At 44.8% G+C, this 14,313-nt stretch overlaps 1 long non-coding RNA gene across 1 annotated transcript in view; it reads left to right on the forward strand.

Annotated features, from left to right (window-relative positions):
• The first annotated feature begins 3,845 nt into the window (after nt 1-3,845).
• LOC116493889 overlaps nt 3,846-14,313 on the forward strand; it is a 35,749-nt gene continuing 25,281 nt past the window's right edge. The window contains exon 1 of the long non-coding RNA XR_004253812.1: nt 3,846-3,916. This is a non-coding gene — a long non-coding RNA (uncharacterized LOC116493889). The remainder of the gene's footprint in view (nt 3,917-14,313) is intronic.

The following is a 14,313-nucleotide window of genomic DNA, read 5'->3' on the forward strand; positions in this document are numbered from 1 at the left end:
CTCGGCTTGGAACAGAACGGTGTCATGGCGGAGACGACGGCCTTTGTCTCACAGGGTGTGAAAGCATCCGTTGTGCTGGCTCCACTGCGGCAGAATGACGTTTAAAGGGGGGAAAAAGTGCTGGAAGTCAGGGTCGTGCCGTGCTGGTGGGGGAGCCCCGCTCCCCAGTAGCTGCGCGCGTCCGAGGAAGGGCTTGCAGCGGAAGAACCTCGTCTGTAATCCTGGCACTCGCGCCTTCGGTCGCTGCTCGCTGTTTGCTCCTGGGGGTCTGGATAATCTCCCTTAGCGTTACCGCACTGTCTGGCCCGCGCACAGGGCCCCCGTAACATATACCCGCCGCCGTTATCACACGGAACTGTGGCGTTGCCACTGAATGGATGGCACTGTGCCAACTCTTCTGCCATCCGCCCTTGCAGCTTTTTTTTCCTCCCTCCTCCCTCCCTCTCTCCCCTCCTCCTCCTCCTCCCGTCGACTTGACGTTAATTAACACACGGGTTAATTGATTTTAAAAGCTGAAGAATTACAGTTAACTTTTCCCACAGGGTACAGCCGCCAGCCGCCTGGCACGGCTCTGCCGCCCGTGCCGGTGCAGGGGGGCAGGGAAGCGCCCGCAGCAAAACCACGGCGGGCTGAGGGAGGCTGCCTGCCCACGGCGGAGGGAGCCAGCACGCTCCCGCCTCGTCCTTCCCAATATGTCACCATCGTGGTTTGCGATAAACAATCCAAACAATCCCTCCCCTCTGCACTCCCGCCACCCTCCCGGCAGGAATGCAGGCTCTGCCCAAGTCGAAGCAGCAAGGCTTTCCCCCCAAAGGCTCGCGGTAACACGCCGGCGGCCAGCCCTGGCTGGATTTCACACCGCAGGGCTCCCCATCCCAAGCAACCTGGAGATGGCGAGGTGGGGAGTTTGAGGACTGCTGTCTTTTCTCCATTTATCCTGTTTTCCCGGGCGTTTTTTTGTTTCCTTAATTGGCTCAGATATGTCGCTTGGGGTGAGGAATCTCAACCACGGGAAAGTTAGTTCATTGTAATTACAAGAGAAATAAACCATGTGAGGGCTTTGTTTTTTTGCGTTCGCTCTCCCTCGCCCCAATCTCTGCTGCAAGTGAGGGTGAATGACAGTGCAGTTGGGAGGAGATGTGGCAGTGCTGGGAACTTGCCGCTTTCACCTTCTTGCGCTTTCATTTTATTTCATTTTGTTTTTTAAAAGCATGAAGCAAGTGAAGCGACAAGAGGAATCCATTATGCAAATCAGGTCACATTTGCATAATGCCTCATGACTGGAATATGCAAATGACTTGTATAATTTATGAGTGCCAGTGTCTGTCTAAAAGTGTTTCCCAGAATTTATAAAAAGTGAGACGTGGGGAGGGCAGCTGGGCTCACTGCCCTGCCAGGAGGGCTCTGTGCTTTCTTTTCAAAGTCTTCCTTCAGACCAGCAGCTGAAATGCTCATTAATGAGAAACAAGCCCCCCTTTCCACGCGTTTCCCCTCATCTTGTTTTCTGTTTCTCACCCCGCCAAGCCCCCACCTGCTCAACTCCGAACTTCTCCAGAAGGCGACCGACTAGTGCACCAGAGCCGGGACTCCTCCGCAGCCAGGCAGCTCTGGGCAGGCTGGCTTGGTCCGTGATTCACTCTGGATGGCTCTGTGGCTGCTACCAGCAGGAGAGACTGTACCTTTCAGGCATGCTGTCTCTGTGGGCACAGCACGCAGAGTGTGTGGACGCCTGCCTCTGACGTGCATGGGGGGATTGCTGCTCATCCAAAACGCGCCGCAACTCATGCCTTGAGTTGGAGACCTGTGCCTGACCTTCCAAAGAGCAGCAAGGTCAGTGCAGGGGTGGCAATGCTGCTGGGAGAGACCTCAGGCTTCCTGCATAGAGCAGGCAGCGTCTGGTTTCAGCAATGAAAAGGTCTCTGGAATACTCTGGAAATGCAGGATAGGGGCCAAGATTGTGGGTTGTTTTTTTTCGTTCTGCATGGTTGAAGATCTCAGAAGCACCAGGAGAATGCAGGTAGGCTCTCATTTCATAGGGGGACGCTGCTGCTCTGAGCTGTCTGCACAGGGAGAGGTAAATAATAACAAACCCTGGCACGTGGAAAGCTGCAGTGTGACTGCAACTGCGGCGTCTTTGGAGCATGCGAATCACAGGCTGCCCGGTCCCAGGCATTATCGCGTGGGTGGCAACAGGGTGGTGAGTCCCAGGGCTGGGGCAGCTCAGTGGCAGCCTTCCTCAGTTCTGATCTCAGCTCTGGGACATCCTGAAATGGCTTTGGGGCAGGAAAGTATGGTTTGCTTTTCATGAGAATCTGTGTTTTGGGTTGTAAAAACACATGTGTTTCTCTATTTTGTTTCAAAACATTTTTTATTGTGTTAGTTATATAAACTGATGAATCTTTAATTTGCAATCTGATTCAAAATAATGTACGTTTTCCTATGCTTTATTTAATAGTTGTATATGCATGGAGAGTACTGGTCTTGATTCTGACAGTGTGTGTTATATAAAACTTCTCCAACACAATGTAATGATTTCCTAAACTGTGCTCTTAACTGTGAGTGTAGGATTTCTAGTGTGGGAATGTAAGTGGAGACTCTGCATTCAGTATAGAGAGAACAAAACTGGCTTGTCTTCTGTCGTGACAGGCAAGGTGAGAAGCACCAGCCCATCCAGACTCCAAAGCATGTTTCGCTCATGACTGCACCACTTTGGTGCCCTCCTTTTGCACTGTGGGGATGACTGTCCTCCAGAGCTGGTCCTCACTGTTGAAATAAGCATATAAGTAGCTGAGTTTGACATGCAGCTTGTCCACAGCAAAGGGCTGGATCACTAGAAATACCTGGTGTGTCTGCCAAGGGCAGCAGGAGGCAGGCGCTCTGTGAGGAGACGTGGAGTTACAGCTACGTGGAGGGCCAAGGGCAGTGGAAGGGAACAGCGTGGTGGCCCTGGGCAGTGTCCTGGGTGGCACTGTCAGGGGTGCTTATACCTCCAAGTAAGAGTCCCTGCTTTATTCATCACAAAAGTTACTTTAATTGGAAAGGAGAGGAAATGATCTGTTTGCTTGTTAGGGCATTTGGTGCAAGGTCAGAGGATCCCACACCAGGATTTTAGAGTTGTTCTCCAGTGGTGCCTGCAGTGGCCGTTCTTGCAGGGACTGGCTGGCACTGAGGCCTGAGGTCACAAGGTGGGAGGAGAACCCCGGTGGCTGTATAACAACTTGCAGGTGCTGGAATTCCATCTCTGTTTGGGGAAAGCCCACAGCTCCTTCTGGAGGGCTGACTGTGCTCTCATCTGTATGGGTTGCTGGCTCTGGTGTTCCTTGCCTACCACTGGTTCTAACCCATGTGGCACAAGGAGAGTATCAACACTGCGGGCACAGGAGCAGCAATGGAGCTCTCTACCCCTTCTTGGGGCACACTGCACAATTCATGTTTCCCTACCACACCTGCTCTCTCCCAATGCACGGAACTGCCCTTGAAACCTGGCACACCATCCTGACCTGCCCTGCTCTGCTGTCCCCAGAGAGAGCTGCCTGCTAGGGCACTCTCTCCCTTCCAGTGTTTCGGGATGAAAAAGGATCTTTCAGGTGGGAGAATGACAACTCATCTGGTATATGCACTGACACTTCCACATTTACCAAAGATTTTCTGGCCTTTGTAGATCATGTAACAATGGTCTGTAGCATGGCAAATCCTTCACACAGTATTATTCATTTATTGTCTGTTTTATTATTGAAGTGGTGTTTCTTGCCAGCTGAACAGAGTGCACCTGACAAACTTGTGTTTTCTTCCCGTGTCTTCCAGTGCTTGGCCTCTGGTTTCCTACCTGCTACATTTGAATGATTCCCTGCAGCCCTCTCCTTGAGACTTACCCAGGCCTTTCTCTGCAATTCTTGCCTTCTGTACCCTGAGGGAGGTAAGCCATCTGAAACACCAATCAAGCTGACTGGCAGAGTCATACAAAATGGCACCTATTGTGCTGTTGAAATGTCTTCCTGACCTGGCATTGTTTAGGCAATTTGCTCTTTAGCACATTAATATGAGTGCTTATTATGTCTGTATTGAAGTCATCTAGTCTTCTTTGAGAGGGACTTATTTGGACAGCCATGTTTGCATCCTGATAAGGGACCCTCAAGTATCATCAAGTCCAGCTCCCAGCTTTACTTACTTTAAAATGTTTTTTGTTGGCATTGGTGCAAAACTCAACCAGTCATGGAGAAAGTATATTTCTAGTGTGAAGGATGAGAAATATGAAGGGTATGTATCTCTAACCACGGATTTCCAAATTACATACTGTAAAAATTAATATGGAAAGTAACTGTTGGACAAGTGGCATACAGTTCTCCATTTAGCAGCCCATCATCATTTTCCTCTTGACTTTTGTACTTCAAAGTCATCACAGGGAAAAAGACTGTTGTAATAGTCTTGTCTACATAAAGCCAGGATTAAGCAAGGACTTAATGGACTTTATTGCATTTTTGTTAATTGAGGAGTTTGCAGTGAGGGACTTCAGTGACAATTCTCATCTTTTCTATCCAAAGAGTACCCCTTGGGGTTTTCCCAACAGTAATGTCTAAATTGCAGAATCGTGAAGGAGAGAGGTTGCATAGCATACCTGTAGGATTTTTTGCTAGCCGTGGCTGTTCCAGGCAGGAGGTTGTTTTTTGCATGTGGGACTTTTGGCATCTCATCTCTTAGGACAAGCAGAACACTTTATCACAGAACATCCTGACAGGCACAAAGACCACTGGCCACCTCCTTTGCCATGAACACTGACCATGCAGTCATACTGTGTTTTTTCCTTCTGTCCTTCAGTCACTTAATAATGCACAGGAGATCTCCCTCTCGGCCCATAACAGTGGAGGTTCTCTAAGAGCTTTTGGTGCTGGGTCTCACTGGAAGTTCTGCACACTGTATCACACCAATCCCCTTTATTCATGTGCTCATTCAGAGATCTGCAATGGACTTGTGAGCTGAGGCTTCTCTGAATGTGGGGGCCTCCCCAGCAGCATGGTTTAACCATGTGCTGACTGACATTATTTGCCATTATAATTTCCACCAAGAAGAGTTCCTACATTCAACATAGAATCCTTGTTTTAAAGAATCACATCTCTCTTGCCACCTCCCATTCCTCAAATATGAATGCTGGTTTAAGCCATTATAATACAGTAATAGATGGTCACCTGGAGCTCCAGTTCCTTCCTCACCGATCCTGAATAAGGCATGCAACATCAGCCAATGCCAGCCTGGGTTGCGTGGACACTTTTCATTTTCCACTCCTGCAAGTGTTGTTCCTTGACAGCTTGAGCTATTGATGCCAATGTAGCAACCCATGTTCTGAGCTGCCAGCTTCATCCTGGCCTTTTTCACTTTTTCACAAGAAAGATGAGGTGCAGGCAAAAGTCTGAGCACTGCTTTCTGAACAGTTCCATGAAGGCATCAGTTTGCCAGCAACAAGCATCAGCTGTCAGTGTTGCATTACCAGCCTTGGCACACCTGATGGATGTGCCTGACATAAAAAACAGCTTGTCTGCATGGGACTTACTGCCTGATGGTTGTAGGATAACAACAGTTGTAAGCAAAGTGTGTAAAATCTTTAAATCTTTAACAAATCTCTCATTAATCCCAACTAAGTAGATTAAAGCTGACTGCAGGCTTTAAAAGGAAGCAAGTTGATCACTTGTAGGGCAGAGAAAGTATATACAATGAAAAACAGTCAGATAGGCTGTAATGTGCAGTTCCGTTGTTTATAGTCTAGATAAAGCTAGGATGGCAGTCAGACCCCTGGACCTGGGTTAAAATGGAGCCAAAGATTCAGTGAGATGGCTCTGTACAATATGATTCTGTATAGAGTGGTTAAAAAATATCAAAGATGCTACAGGCAGATATTGTCTGTGCAGTGCAAAGGAAATGGAGTGTTTCTGTGTGAATGGTATCTTGAAAGAAACAAAGCAGGGTGCTGAAGTCCCATACGAAAATCAGGATCTTTCGTAGGATCATATAATAGAATCATAGAATGGCTCAGGTTGGAAGGGATCCTGGTTCTTCATCAGGGTTCAGCCTGATGTTAAGGTCCTGAATATCAGAAGGTCCTGTTTGTGGCCTCTGGTAGTCTGTCTACAGTAGTCACTGGAACTGATCTGTATTTGTGATACACAACTCTGATTGGCAATGAAGTGATTAAATACTGTAGCACAATAAAATTCAGCTTTATATTTACATTTTGCTCCATTAATCAAAGGAAGGGATTTTGTAAGGTTAGACTCTTAGCTTAGACTCTTGGAGTGATTAGAGGTTTTTCTTCATTGCAAACACGTTTTCCTGTTCTAAACACGTATTCCCAAGTGTAAAAAGTCCAGAAACATTACTAGCTGTCGGTGCCACAAGTACAGGTGAAAGCTCTTCAGCAAAGGCCAGCCATAGATTTAAAAACATTCCTACTGTAATTGACTGACATGCTCTCAGCTGGTGCTCTCCCCTTTGCTCACCTGTCCACCCACCTTATTTGCCTGCTCACTTAGTTGTCTCTGGCTCTATACCCAGGGCCATATACTATCTGTCACTCTTTTGCCTGTCCTGGTGCCTTGTTTCAGTGATGCCTATTTTCTTTGCTAGTTCAGTGATTTGGTTTTCTCTGTCTTTGCCATTGACTCTCATCATGGTGCTGTTTCCAGGTCAACAATGACTAGCACAGTCTGCTCCAGCATCGGCATGTATGTGTTTCAGTGGTAACACTGTGATGACTGGTGCTAAAACTGGCAGCAATACCTACTGCTTCTGTGGTTGTATGGCTGCATGAAAACACTGATGTCAGCTCCTGAAGATGCAAGGTGACAGTCAGGTCAGTGGCAGGTTTTCTGAGTTCAGTGGTAAGCAAGGGAAAGCAGGATGCAGGATAAGTCTTCTGAAGGGACAAATGCTGCTTTATCTGCAAAGCCTGAATGAGCATGGGTTCAACAACAGAGCCCTTGGCAGTTTTCCCACACTGGCAGGTGGTGTTCTCCTATTTCAAGAGCAGCTGAAATTTGAGGGTGCTTTGTGAGCTGGGCAAATGGTAACCTCCCTGTTCCCTACTCACCATGTGAGATGGGCAGAACAATAGATTTGATAAAGGTAATTCAGACTGGGCCTTCACCATGCAGTTGTTGTTCTTCAGTGGTAGAAGAGGATATTGTACTTAGGATGTGCTGAGATCCACTCACCTTCCTTCCCAGATAGTCAGCTTTCTCACCCAGCAAACTGCCTAAGGGTGCAATAAGTAGGTTAATGCTTGCTTTAGGGTTAGCCTGAGGGTGAGAGTTCCCCATAGGCACAGCAGAGTTGTGTTTGTTCTGTGTGTGTGTAAGTTCATGCACGTGGAAACCGTCACGGTGAATACCTGCTGCTGCCATTTAGTTTTATGTCCTTCCCTTCTCATTTCTGTCACAGCAGTGGAAACCCGCATAACTTTGTGGCTGATTACTGAATACCAGTTATCTTCTTGTGATAATTTGGTTCAATGATGCCTTGAGTCACTCTTTTGAAAAAAATAAATAAATAAACCAAAAAAATAAAGGAAAAAAAAAAAACAGTTTTGACTCTTTTGTTTGGAAACAAGTAGAAAGAGCAAGGGGCAAGAACAGAGAAACAGGAAACAGAAGCAATTCAAAAGGTGGCAATTACATCCCTGGGTATGATTTGCATGCTGCAAACATTAATGTATTATAACATGGAGAAACAGCTATTGCTTTGTCTCCTATTTCCAATGCACAGCATGTGTGCTAGGTTCCTTCATGGTTCTCCAGTCTCAGAATGTGGAGCATTCTGAGGCACAGGCAGCTGAACATCTTCTTGAAGAGGGTCAAGAGAGCCAAAGGCATCTCTTTTGGGCTTTGAAGCCCCATAGCTCAGATCAAAGCAGGCAGCAGTAATGTAGCTCCCAGAAAACTGATTAGTTCTTTTGTGCCATCCCAGCCTGGGGGTACCTCTGTGGTGCTCTCCAGGGCTGAAGGAGGGGCGCTGGTGCCCTGTGTGCGCTGCAGCACATGCATCTTCTGGGAAGAGCTATGGGAGAGGCAAACACACCTGCTCATCTCAGAGGCTCTTTGACTTGGTCACTTCTTGCCTTGTGCTTAGAGAAAAGTGACCCTGAGCTTAGGCTGTAAGCTTCAGAGCAGTGTAGCTGTTCCTGTGCTCAGCTCCTTGAGCAGAGCATGGAAAGCCTCATCCTTCAAGAAACTCTGTGTGATGACAAGTGGCCTGCACTGCTGGCACCTCAGCAGTGACATGTCTGAAGTGGAGGTGGTAGAGGACTCTTTCCAGTGGTGCCCAGCAACAGGATAGGAGGCAACAGGCACAAACCGAAACACGGGAAGTCTGGCTGAATATCAGAAAACACTTTTTTACTGAGAGGGTGGCAGAGCACTGGAACAGGCTGCCCGGAGAGGCTGTGGAGTCTCCTTCTCTGGACCAGATGTCTCGAGAGCTCCCTTCCAACCTCAGCCGTTCTGTGATTCTGTGTGATTCTGTGATAGAACTGCAGGTGAGGTTCTTTGGTAAGAGTCCAGGTGGGGCAGTCCTCGTGGGAACAAGGAGGATAGGGTGACGAAGCTCTTGCAGAATGAAGGAGCTTGGGACTGGAGGGGAAGCAGAGTGTTGTGCCATTACAAGCAGGATTGGAATGCTCTTCTTCAAAGTGACTTGAGTAATTCATACTGTAGCAGGATCCAACAGAAGCACATTTGACTACCAAGCAAGAGTGGGTTGTTTCTTTCCTGAAGTATGCTGGTCTGCACAGTCTCTTACATTAGGTTGATTCACTGTATGGTAGCCATTTGCACCCTCAAGTGAGTTCTTTTCACTGTGAAACTGTAGAAGCCATCAGTGAATATACTGAAGGGTGTTTTAAATGCAGGAAGTGACCAGGAAATGTGCTAACAGAATTCAGGCAAGAAAGTGTGGATTCCAGTTGCATGGACAGTGTGCAGCATCTGGTGCAGCTTCCACACGCTCAGACACTGCTCGAGGGTTGTTGGCCAGCTCCACCTGCACACTGCACAGGCAGAGACCCAGCCAAGTACAGCAGAAGGTTGCAGAAAAAAAATAGACCAAGGCTTCAGAATTTTCTCCCACAAAATGCTGAAATAACTACTGAATTGTACTACACTAGAGTATTTTAAGACCTTTTAAAATAAAGCAAAGAACAACTGTAAGCACTCTAAGTAAACACCGAAGCACAAGGTGTGAATGTCCAGTTGTGCTTCTCAGACATGCATGCAAACACCCAGAAAGTGCCAATATCAACATATTCAGTAGGTGCAGGGAACTAAGTCACCAAAACAGGGGCTGCTCAGACCTCCCTCTCTGCAGAGCAACAGTCTGCCCCTTCAGAAAAGATCCCAAAAAATCCTTTGGAATTTTGCAATGGTTTAATCTTAGATTTTCTCTGTATATTTGTATAACTAAGCAATTTCTGCATTCTCTGTGTTTTTTTCCCTTGTCTTTGATGCTTCTTTGAAGAATCATCCATATTTAAATGTGAATTGTTTTTAAAAATGAATTATTTAATTCATGGTGTAAAATCCTGTCTAAACATTCTTATCTTCATTTAAAAGAGACATTCATTGATTAATTACCAAATTAAGTTACTCTGAACCCAAATCAAAGAGTTTGCTCTAGATTTTGCAACAGTTAGATTAAATAATTTTAAACTGATTTGCAAGTGATGCTGTTTTTACCTTATACAAGGCTTTGTTTTCAATTCTGCCATGCTTATATGCCTTTCATTGCATCCTTTTTCCATTTCTCATTCATTCTTCCAGTTTCCTGTCTCTTGTCTTCCCTTCTCACCCTCCAATGTTGTAGCTTTTTTTTCTTCTTCTCCCTTTTTCTCCACTGTCACTGGCAATTTATTAGTGGTCTTCTGGTCTCCAAGTCAGTGTGCATGTGCTTAAACCTTAGTATTCAAAGTCAATTTACCATTTAAACTTTAATGTTGATGCTACGATGTTTAACTTGAATGTAATATTACCTTATGTTGTCCCATAAAGTTAGTATTAGAGTCTTTTCTATTAAAAGAGTCCCTTTTTGATGGCTTGCCACTTCTTTACCCACTTTAAAATTATATTTTCTATGTTCTGTTTTTGTCTTGGAATTATTTTTTGGTTTGATTTCTTGGGAAAAAAAAAAAAAAAAAAAAAAGAACATTTCTTCAAAAAATGAGTTTAATAGAAAAAAAAAAAAAAAAAGTGCATGGCTTGTTCAAGACTGGAGGGCCACCTTACAGATATTTTCTTGAAAAACTCAAAAGCATCTGTGCTTCAGTGTAAAGACCTCAAAATTTTTGCCAGAATATTTTAGCAAGGTGCTGCACTTTGCCTTTAGATTTAGCCTTAACTTAAAAATTTCTTAACCTCCCATCCTGTTGGCAATGCGTGTCTCCATTCCCTGCGTGTGTACTCTATTCTCATACGAGCACAGTAGTACCACACCCTGCCTGCATTCCCAGACTGCAATTGGGCATTCATGATTCAGTCCAGCCTTTTTGTGCATATGCCTTACAATCTTACTCTCTGATTATATGCTGCAGCAGTTAGGTCATGGATTGATTATTGCTTTCTGAATGGACCAAATGTATAGCAGAGACGGTTGCAGTTTGTGGGACTTCTCACCCAACTGTTGTGGAAACCTGGAAGTGTTAATGAATGACAGACAGTGGCCAAAGATGTGAGAGATAAAAGGAAATATTGACTGATTAACTTTTCTGTGTATATTGTCCAACTTGTGAATGGATGAGTCCAGGACAGTATATGGTCATTAGCTGGAGTCTATCATATGCTTATACAGAAGGGCCCAAATTATACTGACAACCTAAAGTATACCATATCCAATGTTCTATTAGTATCTTCTAATTGTAGCATTTTTTCTTAAAAAAGTTCTATTCTAGGCACTATTTTTAAATTAAGAAATGAAACCTTTTCTTGTGCATGCTTCCACGCTTAGTCCAGCTAATGAAAACTGCAAGGGTGAGGCATTCTTTGAAAGCCTTCCTCAGTAGTTAATGTTAGCAGAGACACCAGAGCATTCTCCTGGCTATTAATCTACAGATAATAGAAGGTCCATTTCTTAAGTACACACAGAAAAGGAGAAGAAGAAATACTGGCTATGACACAAAATGAATTGTCTTTCTCCATGCCCTTGTAACCTAGGGCATGTAGTGCAGTCTGCCAGCCATTGCGTTACAGATTTAAAAGTGCTGGAATCTCTCAGTTCTTTAGCAGGTTGCCTGATGGATTGGTGAGTAATGTACTTGAAGAGTGCATTACTAAGCCCCAGACTAATGGCTAGCTCTTGCCCATGGCTTTTGCTATAGATCATTCATTGTACTATTCATAAGCTCTCTGCCAGTCTGTGTCTGGCACTTGTGCTGCTGCTGTTAACACCATTTTCCTGATGAATTCTGCACGAACATCCCCCACATTTTCAGAAGGCAGGTAGTAAACAAGAAGAAAAGAGTGAGTCATAGTTCTCCAGCAATTCTCCTCATGCTCTTTTGGAAGACACGTAAAGGATAAGCTGATGGACGTGGTACTCATTGGCTCAGTATTACTTAGGCCTGTAAAAAACACTTGGGTTTTTGCACGCCTCGGGGTACCTTGCCATCCTTTAATGAGGAAGTTTGCTTTCCTGAGAACACTGATGTTCCAGATCACAGTGAGTAAGACAGAAAGGCAACTGCGTTGCTGAGTATAGCTCTTCATAAAGGAGCTAGTTAGTTTCTCTGATGTGTATTCTGCTGTGCTAGAAAGAGATGCCTGGAGGTAATTATAAAGTTTTGGCCATTGTGTGAGTTAAATGAGGTCCAAGCTTCACAGAAAAGACCATGTCCAGGGCTGACCTGTGGGCTGGCTTTGGTGAACAAGGCTGGTGTGTGCAGAGGTCTAGGAATGAGTTGCCCTGCTTTCAGTCCCCAGCCAAGCTTTGAAAGTTGTTCTCTTTCTTTAGACTTTAGGAAAACTGCCCAGGAGCTGTGGTTCCCTGGTGTGGTTGAAACTAGCTGGACATCTCCCAGCTCTTTTCACTTGGAGCATGGCACAACCATGTGAAATAGCAATCGTCAGCTAATAGCTTGAACCAGTGACCCAGCCCACCTCCTGATGTTTGAGCTATCCAGGACCCTTTCCAATTCCTGAATCTAGTAGCTTTGCTGGTAGAGAAGGTTTAAGCTTTGTTCTGTTATTCTGTGTTCTTTGGCTTAACATTTTTGCAAGTTACTTAAAAATAAACTTCTACAGTTCTTTATTAGTGTATTCCTGATGAGCTTATGAAAGGGATAAAGTCTTCATGCTAACGGTTTCTTCAACAGTAATCATAGTAAACTTTACTGCTTAAACTGCACATCAGAAATAAAATTGTAAAAACAATGCAGGTGAGGAAAATTATCCAGTAGACAGCAAGCCATGGAACTAGAAATAGCAAACTGAGCAAGAAACACTTTACATTTTCTAGTTTACTCCACGTGTAAGAATGTTGTGCATTTTGAAGGGATAGTTGTAATGGCATCAATGCATTCAGGGTGATAGACATTTTATTCTTGTATAGAAATACCTGTTTTTACAAGGGCTATTTTTCTGTATACACTTCAAAAATGGCTTCAGCACCTTTTCATTGCCCCAAGCAGAAAGCGAATTCTGGTTCTTTGTAGTATGCACATTAATTCAACAACCAAAAGTCTCAGGGTATTTTGCACACAGAAATAGGTGGAGGATGCAAAGGGTTTCAGACAAAGACAATGCTGCTGAAAAAAAAAAAAAAATACTATAAAAACAGAAATTCCCAGTGAGTATTGTCAATCAGCTTATTTGCATGCTCTTTTGGAAGATGTTTCTAGTAATAAAGCGTCATCAGTTTGTTATTTCTCTTGACCAATCTTTCTCAACCTCCCTATAGAAAATCTTGTAGTGGCCTATATTTAAGTGAGAATATCCTCTGCTTGTATCCCATCTTCTAGCTTGAGTTTTCTTTCTTTAACAAGCACAACAGCATGCTGCTCTATCTTCAAAGAGGAAATTAATTCCGTCCGCAAAAGGGTCAAGTGCTAGAAAGTGCATAGCAATGCAGTTTGCATGGCAGGATCCAGGAGATATGATGCTAATAAGATTCTAAGATGAGAACAGCAGACTGGCTCTAGGGATTCAGATGAAGGGTTCTGTAAATTTTAAAAGAAATGGTCTCCAAAAACTAATGATGTCTGCTTTCCAATTCATTAATAATGTGGAGCGGGGAGATGGGAGTGAGAAGCAGGCCATGCTTTGAAATATCAAAATGTAACAAGGAAAAAAACAGTGAGAACTCATCTCATTGGGGTCATAAAGCTGGGAGAAACAGGCAGGCTGCAGGGAAACATAGTGTCAGTGCCTAGAGGGGAGGAAATTGCACTGTATGTTCTGCTATGTGTAATTTATGCACAGACTCTTTGCCAATGTTGATGTAAAAAATTCTATGCTGAAAAGGATGTTGCTGTATTGACAGAGCTTTTTCAATGTTCTTGTTTAAGGTGACTTACTACCTGGGATGTCTGATGGATTTTAAAATGCATCTGAATTGTCTTAGCATATTTACAAATGACTCTTTGTAAACCTTCCCCTTCACCTTTTTGCATTGCATTCACGAAACTGAGTAACAAGAACCTGAACCTTGTTTGTAGTTAATAGTGGAAGAAAACCCCTCAGGCAAAGCCTAATGAACCAAGAGCAATTCTGAGCTTTCCTCTGTAATATCTGGAGAGACTGTGCCTTTCCAAGGGCTGCCTGGACACATCGTGTGACCTTGCTGCTTTACATCATTAAAATTTCCCATTACTGCTATAGTGTTTGCATGGAGGTGCTATTGTGCAGATATTATGCCAGAGTCTCTCCCTTATGCATGCAGAGTTTGCAGCTAATAGAAAATGTCTGTGCTTGAACAGTTTCCAGAGTGGGAAGGTGTGCAGCAGGAGGATTTAGCTCTGACTTTTATTTTGACAAGGCTATTATGATTTGCAGAGCAAGGTTAAGGTTTTCCTCCTAGTTCCTCTTTTTTTTTCTGTGTGCTATTTTCCCATCTCGCCTCTAAACCTCCCATCAGCGAGGACTGGAGAGGTTCTGGGGAGCCCTTCCCGGTGGTGCTCGGGTGCCAGCCCCATGCCTGCAGAGCTGCTGCTGCAGGACACTGCTCCTGCTGCGCTGACAAACGGCACACCCCAGGTGCAGCCCGGACCTGCCACAGGTGCTGTGCTGGCCCCCTCATACTGGGCACTCTCCTAGGCCCAGGTGTTTGATGGGGTATTTTTGAACC

This window comes from Aythya fuligula, chromosome 12 (assembly GCF_009819795.1).
Source record: "Aythya fuligula isolate bAytFul2 chromosome 12, bAytFul2.pri, whole genome shotgun sequence".
Classification (NCBI taxonomy): domain Eukaryota; kingdom Metazoa; phylum Chordata; class Aves; order Anseriformes; family Anatidae; genus Aythya; species Aythya fuligula.